The sequence below is a fragment of the Lactuca serriola genome, chromosome 5, assembly GCF_051521515.1.
Source record: "Lactuca serriola cultivar US96UC23 chromosome 5, Lser_US96UC23_V15, whole genome shotgun sequence".
In the NCBI taxonomy this organism is placed as follows: Eukaryota; Viridiplantae; Streptophyta; class Magnoliopsida; order Asterales; family Asteraceae; genus Lactuca; species Lactuca serriola.
The window spans coordinates 256,347,116-256,353,115 of NC_136412.1; the positions used below are offsets into that span (position 1 = coordinate 256,347,116).

Consider the following 6,000-nt stretch of genomic DNA (forward strand, 5'->3'; position numbering starts at 1 on the left):
GTCAAATGTTACCTGCATTCGTGAACTTTCAAATTAAATTGTAAGTGTTGTTTGTTTGCTAGGTTATTGGCGGAACCAATACTTTATGGCTGGCGAATTGGCATTTTTAGTAAACTATACATTTCGGGAAACAAATGAGGAAATAGACAAGTTTAATTTACATCAATATGATGCCCGTGACTCTATTATTTAATCAAGATTCGTTATCCTTTTTGATTCCACTGATCAACTTCTTCGGATCAGAGATGGGCGGCCTTCATGCAATTCTACTCTTGATTTGCATCACTCATCTCTTTGCTATTAATGGCGAAGCTGTTACTCCTAGAGAAACACTTGAGATAATCATAGGTACTGGTGGTGCTGCGTCTCCATGGCCACGGCCGGAATATCAAGAATGTCTTCCTCCACCTCCACCTCCCCCTCCATGTCCACCAACACCACCTCCACCATCACCAATTCCACAACCATCGCCAACATCAACACATCCACCATCACCAAAACCACCACATGGGCCATCACCAGCAGGTGCTTTCGGTGGTTTCGAGAGCGTGCTACTACGACGATACTATGACGTAATCCAAGCCTTCAAAAAGAAAGTAACAATTGATCCCACAGGCATTACGAAAACATGGGAGGGAAACAATATTTGCGGTGATTACAAAGGGTTCATTTGCGACATCGTACCAGATGTTAACCTAAAGACCATCTCCGGTGTCAACTTCAATAACAGGAATTTGTATGGACCAAATCTAACCCTCACTGAATTCCTAAGCGGTTTGAAAGATCTCGCATTTTTCCATGCAAATTCCAATAACTTCATCGGCCCCATCCCCGAAGATATCGGCACACTCCGCTACTTATACGAACTTGACCTCAGTAACAACAAATTATCCGGCAACTTCCCCTACCAAGTCCTCCAAGCCAAGAAGTTAGTATTCCTCGACCTCAGGTTCAACACCTTTTTTGGCGTTGTTCCTCCACAAGTCTTCCTTCTCGGCCTCGACTTGCTCTTCATCAACAACAACAATTTCAAGCAAACACTCCCCGGAAACCTTTGGTCGACCACAGCGCTTTATTTAAGCCTAGCTAACAACAAATTCGTCGGTGGAATCCCTCGGAGTATTGGTCGAGCTTCCAACACCCTACTCGAGGTTCTTTTCTTGAACAACCAGTTAACCGGTTGTTTGCCGTATGAGATCGGACTTTTGAGGAAATCCACGGTGTTCGATGTTGGATTCAACGATCTAACGGGTCTAATCCCACACTCGCTTCAGTGCTTGGAGAAAATGGAGCTTCTGAACTTGGCCCACAATAAGTTCTACCGGATTGTGCCGGAGTCGGTGTGCAGCCTGCCGAATCTATTGAATTTCACTGTATCGTATAATTATATCAGTCAGGTTGGGCCAAAGTGCCGGGAACTGATCAAGAAAGGAATTCTTGATGTGAAGATGAACTGCATTTCGTATCTCCCGAATCAAAGATCGAAAGCCGATTGTGATAATTTCTTCTCGAATCTTCAACCTTCTTGCACCGATAAAAAATTTCTCACATATATACCTTGCTCCAAAGGGTATTCTAGTAATCAGTTGGAGCCCTCCAACGTTCAATGGGCTACTCCGTCACCCGCACCGGCTCCTCTAGTGCGAAGTTATGGTGCTCTTTCGCCACATTAATCAATCTTATGTGTATAATTAGATGTAAATTCGTGAAAGTAGCCGAATATTGTTATTTCTTTTTTCATAAATACAAATAATTGGCAATGCTCAAAGTCTGGGAAATTTTGCTAATTAATTAGTGGTTTGCAAAATCAAATTCTCAAAAAATAATTATCTTAATACGAAATTGAAAAAAAAAAAGTTACATTTTTGAATAATTATCACCAAAAGTCATTATATATATATATATATATATATATATATATATATATATATATATATATATATATATATATATATATATATATATATATAACCCGAGAGAACAACCATTAAAAAATTAATTAAACTTCAATAATAAAAACTTACGGTCTTGTTACCGAGTTTAACAAAAGAAAATAAGAGAAGAGAAAAGAAAATTATGAAAGAAAAGAAGAGAAATAAAAGTAAAATAATTTTTTTGTGTTCCTAAGTTGGAGAGAAGTGGAAGGAAAATGAATCATTTTGTTATTTCTTTCCAAATCCTCCTAAATCGAAAGGAAAGTTAGGACGAAAAATGATCATCTCATTTCTCTCCAATTCCTTCCACTTCCCTCCTTTAATGAAACTCAGAATTGTCAATTTTTTTTATTTTCTTCTTATTTCTATCAATTTCCTTTCCTTTCTCTCCTTAAGTTGAACTCGGGAACGGGATGCTAAAGTGAATAATCAGTTATTTCAAATAAAGTATTTTTAATTAAATTATTAATTAAGAGATATTTTTTAGTTATATAAAATTATAATCGTTGATTAAAATAAACACATGAAATTATATCAACTTATATATATATATATATATATATATATATATATATATATATATATATATATATATATATATATCAGTTTTATTTTACTTTTTGTTCTAATGTTGTTAATTTAATGTAATTATAGTGTGAAATTTAACATTTACAATTTAAAATAAAAAATCAATTATTAATTTAATATAATGTAATTAGAATGAGAAATTTAAAATTTGAAATAGAGAATTAATAGGTTGACATGTGGCATGATAGGTGGCATACAACATTAATGATGATTTCTAATATTATGACACTTGTATAAACTTATTCATTTATTAGAATAGGGATATATATATATATATATATATATATATATATATATATATATATATATTTGATGCATATAATCTGATGTCACAAAAAATGTATCATCATCATGCAATGTCAACATAGTACATCATAAAAAACTGACATGTCAGTATATCATTCTAGCAAACAACCTAGTTGTAACGCCCCATTTCTGGTATGTGATTTAAATATACTATTTTCCTTCCTTAAGAGGAACTCAACGAGTCAGTAGCCGGACTCATCAAGTAGAGACGGGATTTGCACGCGTTTTTAGTTAGCTACTCGACGCGTCCATATTCCAGACTCGACAAGTCCGCTTGTCTGGATGAAACCCTAAATCCTAGGGTTGTACCCTATTTAAACGTCATTATAGCCTCCCACCCCAGCCTCCAGCACCTTTAGAGCATTTCTATGTAAAATCCTAGTCCCCATTGTTGAGCTTGAGTGTTTTGTGATAGCTTCGGAGTTGTAAAAGAGAAGGAAGCAAAGAAGATCAATAGAAGCGAAAGGAGATCCAAGAACTAGCTTCCATCTGCTTCATATTCTGGTAATAAAGTTATTACCTTGTTTATTCTTCCATTAAACCCTCTTTTATGCTTGTTTATGTCTCTTTTGGAGCTTTATATGATTTAAACTCGAGATTTGAGCTCTCCTTAGGATGGAGACCATAGATCTGGATGTTATTGAGCTCTAGGAACTCTATGTAGCTACCTTTATGCAAATATAGCCTTGTTCCAAACCCTAAGTGCTTAGTGTTGGATGATTTTTGTGTGTTAGCCCTATTCTCGTGTGCATGCACGTAAAGTTGGAAACTTTACGTGCAAAACCAACCCTAGAAGCCCAGATCTATGAATTGGATGCACTGAAGTTAACTAGAATCAACTTTGTAGTAATGGCATGCAGGAGACTCGGCGAGTCCATATTCTGGATTCGGCAAGTCCAACGCAATCTTTTTGTCTCAAGAACAGACTCGACGAGTTGTCCATACAACTCGGCGAGTCAAAGACTGAACGTGTTCATATGATGAAGGAGAACTCGACGAGTTGTTCATACAATTCGGTGAGTCGGATGAAGTTAGATTGGACGTTAGTATAGAAGAAGAACTCATCGAGTTGTTGCCAAACTCGACGAGTTGAAGCGAGTAGAGGATTAGAAAAGGTGTTAGGGACTTTGCGAGTTGGCGGCCCAACTCGGCGAGTCCGTTCAACTGAAAGTTGACTTTGACTAGGAAGTTGACTTTGACCAGGGGTAAAATAGTCATTTTACCCTGAGAACAGTTATCAGTATCTGATTTAGTATTTATAGGATTGTAGCCGAGGAGTTCCGGAGTAGCAGTCAGCCAGTTTCAGATTTAGCATCTCAACAGCCAGCATTACGAGGTGAGTTTTCCTTCCAGTAAGAATGGGTCTACGACCATAATGCCGGCCCGTTTATTTAGCAGTAGTACCGAACTTCGGTCTGATGCAGTAGTTCAGTGTGCTTGATGTCTTTATGATTCAAGCATATCTTTGTGTTATGTGTTCCGGACTTCAGTCCGATGCAGTATGTAGTTTATGTGTTATGTTAGTAGATATGATTATGATATGTTATGTTCAGTCAGTTTATGGACTTCGGTCCGATGGAGTTTCTGGATTTCGGTCCGATATAGTTTCCAGACTTCGGTCCGATACAGAGGGCAAGGCCCTAGTTAGTTCCGAACTTCGGTCTGATGCAGTTTCCGGACTTCAGTCTGATGCAGTGGACAAGGCCCTGGTTAGTTCCGGACTTCGGTCTGATGCAGTTTCCGGACTTCGGTCCGATGCAGAGGGCAAGGCCCTAGTTAGTTTTTGGACTTCGGTCCGATGTAGTTTTCGGACTTCGGTCCGATGCAGTTTCCGGATTTCGGTCTGATGCAGTGGGCAAGGCCCAGTAGTGCTTTATATGTTATTGTATGATATGTGGTAGTTTAGGGGAGCTCACTAAGCTTTGTGCTTACAGTTTCAGTTTTTGTTTCAGGTACTTCTGCTAGCAAGGAGAAGAGCTCGGGATGATGGCATTGCACACACCACAGTTACAGTTTTATCCTGGGAGTTTTGTTCAGATATTTTGATATGATATTGACTTCAGTTTTGATTTGATACATTTACTTTGGCATTTTGGGACATACGATTCATGGTTTTATTATATAACATTTGATGTTGTGGTTTTTAGTAATATTAAAACAAAAAAATTTGGGGTGTATTTTTGGGATGTTACACTAGTTAACCACTTAAATTGTCAGAATTATAACAAATGGGTAAACAAAATTTAATTTGAGACAAATAAACCTGATACCATCTCACCACTATATGTTAAATTAATAAGAATAATCCAATGATTAAGAACTTTTCAATATAATCACATACACATATGTACCTATAAATACCATTCATTGTGTCTAGAGAATCTTCAATAGTTAAAGCACACGATTTAAGAGACTAACATCCAAAACTCTGCAATCTGATATATATGTATATATCAACCAAAGTGCCATATTGAAATCCAATACATTTAGTTGATGTAAAATACAACAAATTAGTTTAATATATAATAACAACATGATAAAAAAGTATGTGTGATTAATGGTTGAGTAAAAAGTATGTAACCACTACTTGAAACACGGTGTGCTAATGTTCAAACATCTTTGGATTGAGTTGGTTCATTCGATGTCTGTTGTGATTCTTTAGAGTTTTCTATGATAACCTTTCATAAAGTTAAATTAACATTTAACTTTATTGTTATTAATCCTTATACTCATATGCACACACAAACACAAGCATACAAAACCCTAATCCTTATACTTACATGTAAATACATACATATATACACAATACACATATACTTACATAAAGATACACATACACAAGTATATTCATATACATACGCATGCACCTAAATTCTAAAACCTTAAACACTAAACCGTAAACCCCTACATATCGTCAACCTTATACACATACGTGTACACTTACCACTACACATACAAACATATATATATATATATATATATATATATATATATATATATATATACCCATATATACAAATACACATACATATAGATATACAATCACAATAATAATAAAAATAAATATAATATAATTGTAATAAACCTAATATTAATAACGAAAAGTATAATTATAATAAAAAAATTAATTATAATTAATATAATAAGAAAATAATAAAAATAATAATAAAAA

The 6,000-nt window shown here is 35.4% G+C and overlaps 1 pseudogene; it reads left to right on the forward strand.

The window, feature by feature from the left end:
- Nucleotides 1-106: 106 nt before the first annotated feature.
- On the forward strand, nucleotides 107-1,768 carry LOC145054058 (uncharacterized protein At4g06744 pseudogene; annotated as a pseudogene).
- The last annotated feature ends 4,232 nt before the right edge of the window (nucleotides 1,769-6,000 follow it).